Genomic DNA, 13,637 nt, shown 5'->3' with positions numbered 1-13,637 from the left:
TTCTATGCTACACATGGTCAAAAGAGCTGAAAATTAGCAGTTAGATAGTTCATTCCAAATGGAACAACTTTCATGAAGGTCGGCAATCCAAATTCGGAACGGAAATTGGTCATCAGGACCAAAACAGATCTGACCAGAAAATGGTCATCTTCACGGCCAGGCCTTATTTGCTCGGCTATATCTCAGGTTATATAAATCCGATTCATGAAATTCCAAGGGCGTTGGAAAGCTCTGATATAAGGCTATAAGTTTGGTGTTTTGGTCGCAAGCCCAAACAGCTTGTAACCCAGTCAAATGTGAAGCCAAAGTTCCAGTCGTAAACTTTCCAAAAACGTAACAGAATTTGCTGGTCAAAACAGGTCTGAGTATTTCGTTTATAGCTCAGGATATACTAATCTGTTTAACCTGAAAATTTACAGGGATATCCAGGACTTAAGGGGCTACAATGTTGAAGAAGGAAACTTTGTCCAATTTTGAATGTAACAAGGTCAAAAATGCAAGACACTATACCAGAATTGCAAAACAGGATCACAAACCGTATTTGACCTTAATATGCGGTAATGGCACCAAATTCACTACGGTTATCGGATGGGGGTGTAAGACCCACCGTTTCGAAGCTAGGAAAATTTTGCAGTTACTTCAAACTCATCAATACCTACAACTTTCATGTTTTAAGCCAAGGCCAATTCGGCCTCTAACATGGTACAATAAATTCGGGCAGAATGTAGCTTCATGAACCCTAACTTTCCAAAATTTATTCCAAATCCAAAATTGGTTGCAAATATCAATCATTTCCATCCACTAGAGTCATAACCCCTCATCATCAATCATCATAAACAACCACAACACCATAATCCATGTAGACACCAAATTTTGAATAATTTTATGTAGCATCTATTTCATGATTTTCATTTTAGATTGCTTGCATTTTAGTTCGTTATTGTGTGTTTTGCACTATTAGTTGTTATGATATTTTAGTTTTATTCATTTTCGCCCTTTTAGTTTACCTATTTCATTTGCTATTTATTCTTGTTAACTTTTAGTTTTAGTTTTAGTTAGTTTTTAGTTTTAGCTTTTAAGTTTAAAATTAGCATAGAGTTTTTAGAAAAAAGAAAAGGAAAACATCAAAAATATGTTTTAGTCTTTTTGTTTTTATTCAATGCTTTCTTGAAAGAAAAATGAAAATGAAAAATCATAAAAAAGGAGAAAAGAGAAAATTAAAGAAAAAGAGGAAAAAGAAGAAAAATTCAAAAAAAAATAGGCTTTAGTTGGATTGGAAAAATAAAAAAAAAAGAAAAAGAAAAAAGGAAAATTTGTTCACAAAAATATGTTTATTTCTTTAAATTCAATCTTTGGGCACTTTAGTTATTTTTATTAAGTTATTTTGAGAAAAAGAAGCAAAGAACAAAAAATCAAATTGGAAAATTAAAAATGGCCATTTTTGTTTAGTTTTTTGTTTAAAATTATTTTTGTTTTGTTATTATTATTATTACCTGGTGTGTGTAATTTTGTTATTATTATTATTTATATTTTATTGTATCATTTCTGTAATTATCAAGTTTTTTTGTAAAAAAAAAAAAAAAAAAAAAAAAATTTGTCGCAGCATGCACGCTGCAATTTTTTTTGCAGCGTGCAAAGGACGGCCAGGCTTGCCCTTTGGAGGGCTGGATGTGAGGGCCTGTCCTTGTCCCTCATCCTCACCTTTCAAGCAAGGGTTTAGGAGATTGGGAGGTAGGATAAATAGAAAGAAAACATCAGCCGCAAAGGGGTTTTTTGGGGGGGAGAGTAAGAACGGCAAAAAGAAAAACTGAGAGCGGAGAGATTGAGAGTGGGGACAGCGAGAGAAAAACTGAAAGAGAGAGCTGGGGTTAGGGGTGATAGGAAGAAAAAGGGCTTAGAAGATCCAAGAAAACGAGAGAGGGAATCGGGGAGGCAAAGGGGGCGGCTGAGAAGAAAATCTGGAGCGGCTAAGAGGGAAGAAAGGATACGGCGGAGAGCAAGGAGGAACCGCCAACCCTCACGCCATTTAGCAGCTGCGGACCTTCATCAAGAAAAGCTCGCGTACCGTAAGTGGTTCTTCTTTTCCTTATTTCAGTATCTTGAAGCTTCCAAGCATGAATTTGTACGTGGGGTATTATGTGTATTCTGAATATGTGTGATGGAAAACCTATGACTCCAGAAAGCTGTTAACTTTCATGTTTTTCTTTCCTCCGTAAGCAGCATGCCCATGATCCGTGAGTTGCAAATTCATTCCTAGTGTCTTTTCTTTACGATTTGGGTTTAGGAAGATTAACAAGGGTCTGCCGCAACAGGCCTTGACTTTGTTTTGTTTTGTTGCGGCGGTTTTTAAAAAAGACAACCTCTTTGGTCTGCTGAATTTTTTCTGGAGTAGATTAAATTGTCTCTTGGGTGTTTGTTTGTTGTTAGATAGTATCCCATGTGTGTTTAGCTACCATTGTTTAAGTAGCAAAGGGTGGAGTATTTTTGGATTGCCACAAGTAGCTAAAAGCTGTTGCAGCCGTGACTTTTCCCCTGCTTGATTAAGTTTTGCTCTGTTGGGATTTGGATACTATGACAGCAGCCTTGCACTTTCGGGTGGTTGAAGCTTTTGCATTGTTGAAATGTGTGATTTGTTTTGCCATATGATTGGAATACCGTGTGCACGTATGCCATGAGGTAGAATCATGTTTTGAAGTAGAGTTTAGTTGCATGTTTAGACAAGGATCAAATGCCTGCTGGAAAATGAATTTCAGATTGCCGAAAGCTTCATAGCTTGCTGAATTTTTGTTGCAGCATGTTACGTTGTTTGGCATGAATATTTCCTTGATTCTGCATCTTTTCCTTTTGCGTTTTACTGGTTTGAATACCAAAGTTGTGCTCAAAAAATCTGGGCTAAAGGAAATGAAATGCAGCAGTAACATTATTGGCAAATGACATGACTGGCCATGGACGCAAGTTCCAGTCTTTCTTCTGTTGCATTTGTATTCCGTTGCTTGAACTGAATTTTCAGTGATAATTTGAAGTCTTGCATTAGATTGTAGTTGTTGAATTGGAAGGTTTTGCATGGGTTGCTTCACTTTTCACATCTAGGCACATAACCAGAGGCTGCTGAAATTTCAGACCAATAGGGAAAGCTACGCTTATCCTTACGTTGCTGCTGTTTGTTTTTCTGTTGCAACAGTTCACAAGCTGGGTTTGTGCATCCAATTTGCTAGTTAAATCTTGTGTTAAGTGGATTAATGAAGAGGTTGCATGTTTGAGCCTAAAATGTTTGAATCATGTTTGAGCATTTGCTGGAAAATGCACTTCAGTTTGCTGAACCAGAAACTCACGGCTTTGTCTTGTTGTTTTCTTCCATATTCGGTTCCAAGCTTTGCTGATTTCGTTAGATTATAGTTCCAGCATGTTTCTTCTAAGTTTGGTTGCATGAATGTGCTTGATTTGAATAAAGAATTGGCATGAACATGGTTGTAAGGGAAGAGATTTGCTGAAGTTCTAAAATGTTGCAACAATTTATTTATTGGAATTCATTGCAGAAATTTTTTTTTTTTTTTTTCACTTTCGTTCGTATGAAGGCTGCATTAATTTCATGTTTTTTGACTTGGGTCAACGATTTCTGGTTTGATGAACTTGATTCGTGTGATGGAATGGATGTAATTGTAGCTGGAATTGGCCGCAAGTTTTGTGAAAAGGCAACAAGTTTTTGTAGCTGCAGAAAATTCTGTTTCTTACGTAGTTGCATGCATGATCAAGAAGGGAAATTTGTACTTTGTTCCCTCTAGTCTCTAGCTATGCTCCAAAGGCCCATTTATGTGTTTCGTTCTTGCAATTGGGTCCTAAAACATTTACACTTTAACCCCCCAAGTTCCCCCCTTGTCTTGGTATGGTCCAATTAGTTGAATAATTTAATCACTTTTGTCATTCTAGAATCCTAATTGCTCTTGGTATGTTTTGACGTGATTTTGGGTAAGATGTTTAGTGAGTTTTAGGATGCATTTTGAGGTTCAATCAGTTTAATAGATTTTTTTTAGGCTTGGATTTGTATTCTAATCACATTTTGCATTTGAGTTTAGTAGGTCTCATTTTCAGCCATTACTTGACCTTTTCTTTGCCTTCGGATTTTTGAAGTTTCTAGAGGTACTTGATTTGAGCTTGAATGCTTGGTTAGTGTTCACCATTGAGTCTTTGGTAGCATTAATGTTTCAATTCAATTGCTTGTTGGCCTTCATTGGTTACCATGTTTTGCTAAGGTGATGTTCGATGCATGGATTTGTGAACCTTGTGTCTAAATGAGCTTGTGGTTGCCTTTTTTTTAATTTCCCTAAGTAAGTTGATTAATTGACCTTTTCATGCTCATGAACCTTTTGAGTTCTAAAATGTTTCAAATGGTCTTGATGGTTTGGTTAAGGGTTGCTTTTGGATCCTTAGGTAGTTTTGCTATTTCAGAAATTTGATCAATAACTCACTCTTGCTTAGAATTCATGCATTATTTGATCATTTCTAAGTTGCAAAGTGAAAGAGGATTAGATGTTCGACGAATTCTGATTGTTATTCTATCATTCCATTGGTGCATTAATCCTTTCCTTAAAATGGTTTTAGCCCAAATTAGCTTCTTCTTTAGTGACCATAGCCCAAGCTGAGTCTTGTTCACCTTACTAGCATTACACACGGGGGGAAGGTACAACTTCTTTTATCCCTTTTTGTCTCTCCTATGTGATCTTATGTGTTATGTGAATATGCCTGTCTACTTCGTTTTCCTTATCTCCTTGCATGCATTTACTTGCTTTTACTTTTATTTAAGTTTTATGGGGTATGTGTACACCTCTTGGCTTGTAATAGATAGGGCTCGGAGAGCATCTGGTCCATTTCCCCTTCCCCTTTATGCTTTTATGGGGTATGTGTACACCTCTTGGCTTGTAATAGATAGGGCTCGGAGAGCATCTGGTCCATTTCCCCTTCCCCTTGGTTGCTTGTTTTTGTTGCTACATGTTTAATTGCTTTGGTAGGCTCTTGCATCTAGTCGAGCATGCTAAGTGCTACGTGTTACGTGTTTACGAGCGTTTTGGCATGTCTACTTGCTTTCATAGCCATGAATGAATGGAATGGATGAATGTACGTTTCCGCTAGTCCAACGCTAGTCGGAATTCATAGAATGGGCTAGTCCAACGCTAGACCCTTAAGGATTTTCCCTCGTTAGCACATCATTTGCTTGTTCACCACATATCACGCATTTTTCTTAGTTTTATCATTTGGCATGATTCTCGAACCTCTTTCCCCTCATTTTAGGTTTTGCATCCCATACTAGCTATAGGGTTCATTTTGCTTGAGTGTCCCCTTCCGATAAGGGAAACGAGCGAGTGTGGCTACTCGATAGCCTTAGCACGCTAGTTTTGCCTTCTAATCAAAGGGAAAATAGAAGTCGAAAAGTTAGGAGTCAACCCCCGTACCCGACTTGTTGCATTCCCCTAGGGTCATACTTTCATTTTTATCACTTCCATACTCTTTTAATCACATTTCTCTTACATTTCTCAATCCATATTTTTTCACTACCTCCTTATCATTTATTTACTTTACTTCACAAATGAAATTCAAGTTTCACTTATATATGTACTATTCTATCTTCATTCATTTGCACACACTAATACTTTGATTTTTCATCCAAATTCACACGTGCACTTTCTTTACACACTCACACACTAATACTTTGATTTTTCATCCAAATTCACACGTGAACTTTCTCTTCACATGCGCACACAAACACTTTGTTTGTTTTACACCATTTCATACATGAATCTTTTCATACACTTGCACACTTGCACTTGAGTCACCATTTGCATCAATCGACCTCTATGAGGTTTCCCTTTATTGGCCGCCACAATTCATGTGGTCTGGGACCAAAAACCTCACGAGAGATATCATAGAATTTAGGATTGCATTTTTTCATTTTTGCATTCATATAGGCATAATCCAACATGCAATACATACCCTGGGTAGAAAGTTAGGAAAGTTAGGGTTAAGTCACGCAACTAGCCTTGGCTAGGTCAAAGGGGTGCCTTGGAGTCTATCCTTGCCTTCCCCTTTGTCAAACGTGACTCCCGAACCTTTTTCTTTGTTTTACGTAGACTAGGAGTCGTTTTAAAAAGGGTTTATTATTACTTGACTTTAAAACTCATTTTTTAGGTGACTTGGTACACCTTAAATCATTACCAAGTGGCGACTCCAAACTTTTCATTTCAAAACCCTTTTTAAAACTATTTTTTGGGTCGAATCGTCGCTTTCCAAGTCCCATTGAGACCCATGTCTTTTCAACTCACAAAAATCATTTTCCAATCAAAATTGAAACAATACATCTTTCTCAAACGATTTATTTATTTATCAAAAAATGGGGCGCGACAATCCAATTAAACCAGAAAAATCATCAATAAAATCAAAATTTCACCAAATCACTTCAAACCAAGATAAAACCAGAAATTTCAGCACTTTAATCACTACTAATCATATCTTAAGCATCAATAGGTGTAGGTGGAAGTTTAAGCTTTACTTACCAAGTAAACAAGAGAGGGGAAGATGTTGGACACCTTAACTCTTCCAAAAAACTTCACTAAAACACTCACTAGCACCAAATGGAGGAATTTGATGGAGTAGAAACTAGCTTAAGCACTTGAGTTGGATGATTTGAGCTTGTTGGAAGCTAAAATGGTGAAGAGCTCTCTTCCTTTCTTCCTTAAGGTTGGTCGGCCAAAGAAGAGAAAGAAATGGTGATTTTGTGGTAAATTTTAAGATATTTAACCATGGGTCAAAAGGTCAAAACAAAAGAATAAAAATCATAAAGTCCACCCAATGATCTTGTGACACATGGCATCTCATTAAATGCAATTCAATCCTTTGGTCACCTCTCACATCAATCACCTCACACTCCTTTACTTATCCATTAACACCCGATAAATTTTTCACAGTATCCGGAACTTAACTTAATTGGCCGAATTTTTCCGAACTTTTCGCACTAGTGGGTCCCACGTCCAATATACGTTCTTATTTTCTCAAAAGCTAACCGATACTTGAAAAATCATCTATAACCCATATTTACTCATGAAAATTATCCTGGAGATTTTTCTAATAAAGAAAATGCGGAAAAAGGCGGGCGATAAATAACTCCACTTAAACTTTCTAATATTGTAACACTAGAGGTTTGCTAATCATTCAAACTTACTAAACCTTTGTAATTAAAACAAATCCTATATTTACTTACGTCAAGGCACACACTAGAATACCGAATATAAATTATAGCTTGAACCTTATAATAATAATACGTAAACTAGGATTTCCAAACTTAACCGAATTAGGGTTTCCTTCCTAGCCATAAAACCCTATTTTTTCCATACCGACTATCAACTAACCCTAATATCGACTTACGATCGGACTGGGGCCTCACAAAGGGCTTCATCAATCATTAGCCCTTGACAACCATCAATCACTTCCAACCACAATTCAATCAGGAATTCAAATCACAAATAAGCTAAATGTTCGATCCAAGTCAAAATTCAGTTTCATGAAGAAACAGGACATTCAAGCAGGACAGTCTACTTTGAGGAGTCACGGACAGCAGTACACATGGAGGAAAAATATGAAATTTCTACAGAACAAAGGCCCATGATTCTGGTTTCAAATGCCACTGACGGCACCTTAAACGGATTTTCCTAGACCAAGATATAAGCATTTTACTGAGACTGGTCAGTGAAATCCGAAAATCTGAAAACTCATTTTTCACTTGTGAAAAACTCCTTTTTCTCTTTTAACACCATAAGGTTTTTATTCAAACCATCCATACATTTCTTATAGAACTCTAAAACAACATATTCCAGGCATTTCCAACCATTATGTTTCAAAGAAAAATTTCAAAACCAAGCTGAGATTCCAACTCAACCTTCGGCTATCACAAAAGAAATTCCAGCATTTATATACCAACATTTTTGGTTCCATCTTTCAATATATCAAATATTTTATTGCTAAACAACTTACACAACTTAAAATTTACATCTCCTATGTATATCTAAACCATTATATTCCAAGGAAAAAAAATAAAATAAAATAAATTTCCAGAAACCAATTAAAATTTCCAAAGACAAACTGAAAATTCTGGTTCATAACCCTCGGCCATCAATACCTTTCCAGCACTTAGGGTTTTATAAATCCAACTTTTCCTTGGCTAAAACATGGTTTTAGATTCTCAAATTCGTCATGTGAACCTTTGGCTAGCTAATTAACATTTCTGGTTCAAAATCGAATTCGAATAACAGCTTCAAACATCCCAAAAAATCCAGAAATCTGTCCAGCTAGTCACGGATGAACATGTATGAAGAAACTTTCTGTTTTCATTTTATTTTCTTGGTTAAAACATAGTATTACTTACTCAAATTTGACCTGTAAACTCTTAGTTAACCGATTAACATTTCCAGCTCGAAATTAAGTTCAAACAACTGTTATAATCCTCAAAATTTCCAGGTTTAAACTCACGGTAGTTCACAAAAATTTTTCCAGAAATTGTATGTTCTTAATCTAGCTTTTTCCTTGGCTAAATCAGCATCTTAGGAACTCAAATTCAACATGCAAAGCCTTAATCGTATTAATCATCCAAGTTTAAGTTAACTAATCATAATCTCAGGTTTTGATCATCACAACAAAGCAGATTACATCATGAAATTCTTAATCAATTCTCGGTCAACCATTTTTTTTTCAAAACAAAATTTTCTTATGCCTTAACATCATCATCCGAGTCTAGATTCCACATGCAACACCCTAATCAACTTAATCTTTCACTTTTTAGTTAACTAATCATGATCTCAACCTCAGGTTATCAAAATTGGACAGATTAGAAACTGCATTACCTTGTTAATCCCTCGGCCGAACCATTTAGCCATCCAGTCAGATTTTTCTTTTTCTAATGTCTCATCTGATGGTTTAAAATCAACATGCAAAGCTTAATCCTCTAGTCCTAAGATAAGTAATCATATTTCTGAGCTCAAATTACCACAAATGAGTGAGATTAAGGCTGCACTTCCAACTCAGTTTCGGCCAAGTAGGTATGCGCACCTCAGAAATTTCTTTCTGCTTTCCTAGATCATCAACCAATGCCCAAAATTCAACATGCATGTCACTAATTAGTTCCATCAACCTCAAATCAGTTTAATTAGGCTCAGAGATTACCTCAGAAACACTCAGCTCCCACACGAAAATCTGGAAATTTTCTTTCCTTCCTCTCGACTTCTCGCGCAGGTTTGGTTCTGGTTTGATGAGTTGCGGCTGGGATGGTCAAATGCAGCTTGGTTGAGGTTGCAAATGGCCACGACTGGAAGAAGGGAAGGTACAGGATCGATTGTTTTCACGCGTGGTCCTCTGATTTCTGCCCTCAGCTCGCGGTCAGTGTGAGAACTCGCAAATTTCTTGTATTTTTCTCAAAAATATCCTTTTATTTGAAAATTATTATTTATCAAAGCCCACTACCCAATTATTTCACAATAAGTGTAAGTAAACCTAGAAAATAGGGTGTTACGCTTCGGTTTCAAGTTTGGAGCAAAATTAGGGTTTTCGCGATTTTTTCGCCGGATGAATTTTCGGTACAGAGTAAGGATTAAATTTGAGAATTAAAAGTGACTTTTAAGTGAGAAATAATATGTGATTGGTAGCAATGATATAAGGTTAGTGAATGGGAAGTAAAAACCCTAGTACGTGAGTTTTTAAGAAAAACGGCGCGAACCGGCGGGTCCCGCACACTACCGATTGAACGCACCACTTGACCACCACTTTCTTACCCTACAAGTTCATTGATACTTGAGTAAAATATCTTCTTATATTACAGCTAAGGCTGACCAAAACTAGTGGCTAGAAAAGAAGGAAAAGAAAGAGAGAAAAAAGAAAGGTGGTGGTGGCGACAAGTGTCGCCACCTAAGAGCATCTTGACCAAGACACTTTGGCTTCTTACTTAACCAAATTTTTCACCTTTCCTCTCCATATTTCTGCTGCTGGCCGAACCAAAGAGTGTGAGAAAGTGAGAGCAAGAAAAAAAAACATTCCATCTTCTTGATTTGCTACAACTAAGTGAGGAATTCCAATTCCAAACCGATTAAAGTGGAGGTTGTGAGTTGGGAAGCTTGAGGAACCAAGAAATTTCAAAGGGAGTGAACTATCACTCATCCAAGTCTTGCTTTAGAGGTACAAATCTGGTCATGATCCTTGTTGCTTAAATTTTGGGTTTAAGATGATTTTTAGCTTAAGTTTTGACTTAATTTCATGATTATGCAAGTGGTTGTGATGAATTTTGGGATGAATAAGCAAGCTAGGGTTTCATAGCTCTCTGCCTAAACTTGTTGTATGATTGTAAATGTTGTAATTAAGGTTATATAAGGTTGTTTGGTGGTGATTAGAATCAGAAATTTGAGAAAATTCCACTAGAAACTGAAAATTTCAGAATTCTGGAAAATTGTTCTTCTATTCTGTCCGGTTTTGTAGTCCTATGATAGAGGCCGAATTAGCCTTAGGTCAAAGAAGGAAAGTTGTAGAGAATGGTATTTTATAGGTGCCTAAAAAATTTCAGCTCAATCAGAGCAACGTAGGACATGCAAAGTCCAAAATACCCTTACTGTTTTAAGTATTTCCCAAGCAGTCCGTGTGATCAGTTAAGTCCAGTTTATCACGTTTTTCGACTAGGATCCATTCTGATTTAGCTTTTTGCCAAAACATGAAAGTTGTAGTATTCTGAATTAGCTTTCAAATGTCTCTAAGAACACCTGATTTGGACTTGTGTACTCTGAGATATGTCCATTACAGTGTTCTGCGTTTAAACAGCCGATGAATTGGTTTCTGGTTTAGTAATTCGAGAATTTGACCACGTTACATTAGAAACTGGACTAAGTAACCTTCATTAACATTGTAACCCTGAGTCTTAGCTTCGAAACGGCATAGGTTACGTCTTAATCCGATAATCGTAGCCTCGGATACGTTATTTCCGCTTTCATACGTCAAATCTGTCTTTTGCTAAATTGAATTTCAGCACTTGTTATTACTGTATTTCTTATTCTTATGATATTGTGAGCCTATGGAACGGCTCTTGACTTGAATTGCTTATGTGTGATGTTGGGTTGTGGTTGAGGAAAAATAATGAAGCCAAAATGGCTGGAAAATTAGGTAAACACAAAGGGCGTGCTGCCCAAATTTTCGCCCGAGGTCTAGGTTTCTATTTGAACTTGTATACTTTTGTTAGGCCAATACCATGACCGGTTTTCCATTTTAAAACATGATTTTTCATCCTTGGGTTCAAACAACCCTCTTCTTACTTGAAAGTCATCTTTACACGTTTTACTCTTAATTAGTCGGGTATCTTCGTTTCCCTTAAATGTTTTGCTCGATAAACTGTAATATGTTCTCTTGTTCAACCTTAGGTTTCATTGGTGACTAAGGGTAATATCCGGAAGGATTTTGCATGTTATTTTGCATATCTAGGTGAGTGTTCCTTATTTGACTTTATGGCTTGTTGTTATCATTTGCTAATGTGTTAATTGCTTTTAATGATTTCCAAAACGAGCTTTCTAGGCGAGTGTGTACTTTATCGCACTCGACCTAAATAACTGTGCAATTTTCAAGGATTTAATGATTGAAATGTTACTTGCGCATGAATGTAAGCCTTTTGGGCTGAACTGGCCATTGCCCCTTGTTACCGGTCGTCTCGAGCCAGAAGCGGACTCGGTCGGGTGATTAGGGATTTGGGTGAACGTTTGGTATACTCGAGTATTACCGTGTAGGTTGGTAGAGACTGGCCAATGGCCAGGACGGGGGTGAATGAATGAATGAACGAACGAACGAACGAACGAGGGTTTATTGATAAACGAAAAATGCATTTTCTAATGATTGGAGGAATAAGGGGAAATGTCAGGAGAACGAATGAACGAAATAACGAATTGCTCCTTGTGAGCCGTATCCTTTTAATGAATGTGTTACTATCGCTTTCCATTGTAAATGTTTCTTGAATTATTGATACTCCATGTTTAATGTATTGGATTGATTATCTGATTATGTGTTCGGAACCTCACTGGGCTTTTAGCTCATTCCTTTAGTTTTGTTTTCCTTACAGGGGAAGGCGAGCGAGGACGTGAGCTTGAGATAGACTAGCCAATCCAGTTTTGTTTCTTTTGTTTCTTTTGTTTCTTTTGTAGCGGTTCTCGCCTAGTGCTTCGCACGGGCTGGACGTATGAAAGATTGAGAACCCTTGTATATTTGATGTTTATATTCTCTTTTGGGTTGGCAATGTATATAAGTTTCGCTTTAAGTTTGGATCAATGCCCTATTTATTCTAGTGATTTATTTCAATTTTTAATTGAGAACTGTAGCGAACGACTGAGTCCCGGCGAGAGCTGGGCAGGCGGCCCGCCGAACCCTCTGGTACGCCTTAGGGGGAGGTGGGGTCGTCACAGTCAGAATAAGAGAAAGAAAATTTTTGCAGCTTGCTTTCTCGCACTCTTGCTCTCGGATGGCTGGTTTCTCACCTCTCTCTCTCTCTGTCTTCTTAGCCAGGTGAAGGTGGGGTGTGGTGGTACGAAGTGGAGCAGAAATGTTGCTATGTTCTGGTTTTGTAATGGAGATGGAGTCGCGGTTTGAGAGGAGTTGGAGTGTATGAAATGGTTGCGTGTAGAATTGGTAAAAATGTGATTGGCCGATTGGGGCGGTGATTGAAATGCTGTCAGAGGGATTGTTTGGTTTTGCATGGAAATGTTGTGGTTGTAAGGGCATTTTAGTCTTTTCACTTTGCTCCCTAACCTCTACTTAAATTCTCCATTCTAACTTAACTCCAAAAAATTATCCCCAAGTGTGATTTGAAAGCCTAATTATACACTAGTCATGCAAGACTTTAATAATCGAAATTTCATGCCTTGAGTATGTTTCGCATACTTGTATAATATTTATCTAAAATTCATTGATGTCGTCTTACAGTGAAAAATTTCCTTTTTAACCTATAATGCTAGCAACTAATTGGAATTAATCATTGAGTTTCGAGTAATTTATTTTAAAGTAATAAGATTAATCGGCTCAAGTATCATTAATTTTTGCATAAAGGAATTTAAGTATTCTAACATTTTATGTTAAGGCGAAAAATTTAATCTAACTCTAAAGACATTACTTTAGTTTAGCAAAACCAAGAAATTTCATAACTTAGGAAAATTATATTATTTTTCACATAAACGTATTTTTACGTACTTAATTGCGAACAAGTAAAAGTAATGCTAGAAATTATTAAGGAATAAAAGAAATGCAAATGAAATATGCACTGGCTTATATATATTTTCAGGGTTCTCACACACATGTCTCTTTACGTTTCCCTTTTTTCATTATGGGAGTTTCCTTCACTACCCTTAACTTGGTGCTAGAATATACTGAGCTGAAACTTGAATAGTGGATCGCATCCCCTCGAGCTTTTTTTTTTTTTTCTGAAGTTCCTCCAATACTCCTTCGCATTTCTTTTCCATTTCCAAGTTCTTGTTCCATAATTCCATCTTCTCTACAAACTCTTGTTTGCATCGTTCTTCCCAGAATTCAACAAATTTAGTTTGGAATTCCAACTCCTTGCGAACTGTGAGAACCCGTAAATT

At 36.8% G+C, this 13,637-nt stretch overlaps 1 long non-coding RNA gene across 2 annotated transcripts; it reads left to right on the top strand.

Moving 5' to 3' along the window:
• The first annotated feature begins 1,803 nt into the window (after positions 1–1,803).
• On the top strand, positions 1,804–12,367 carry LOC140016281 (uncharacterized). 2 transcript variants are annotated; one of them, XR_011822659.1, is made up of 2 exons: positions 1,804–2,066; positions 12,125–12,367. It is a non-coding gene; the product is annotated as an uncharacterized lncRNA (long non-coding RNA). The 2 variants fall into 2 exon arrangements; XR_011822658.1 differs by lacking the exon at positions 1,804–2,066 and adding an exon at positions 6,397–11,496.
• The last annotated feature ends 1,270 nt before the right edge of the window (positions 12,368–13,637 follow it).

This window comes from Coffea arabica, chromosome 10c, assembly GCF_036785885.1.
Source record: "Coffea arabica cultivar ET-39 chromosome 10c, Coffea Arabica ET-39 HiFi, whole genome shotgun sequence".
NCBI lineage: Eukaryota > Viridiplantae > Streptophyta > Magnoliopsida > Gentianales > Rubiaceae > Coffea > Coffea arabica.
This window is presented reverse-complemented; position numbering and strand designations above follow the sequence as displayed.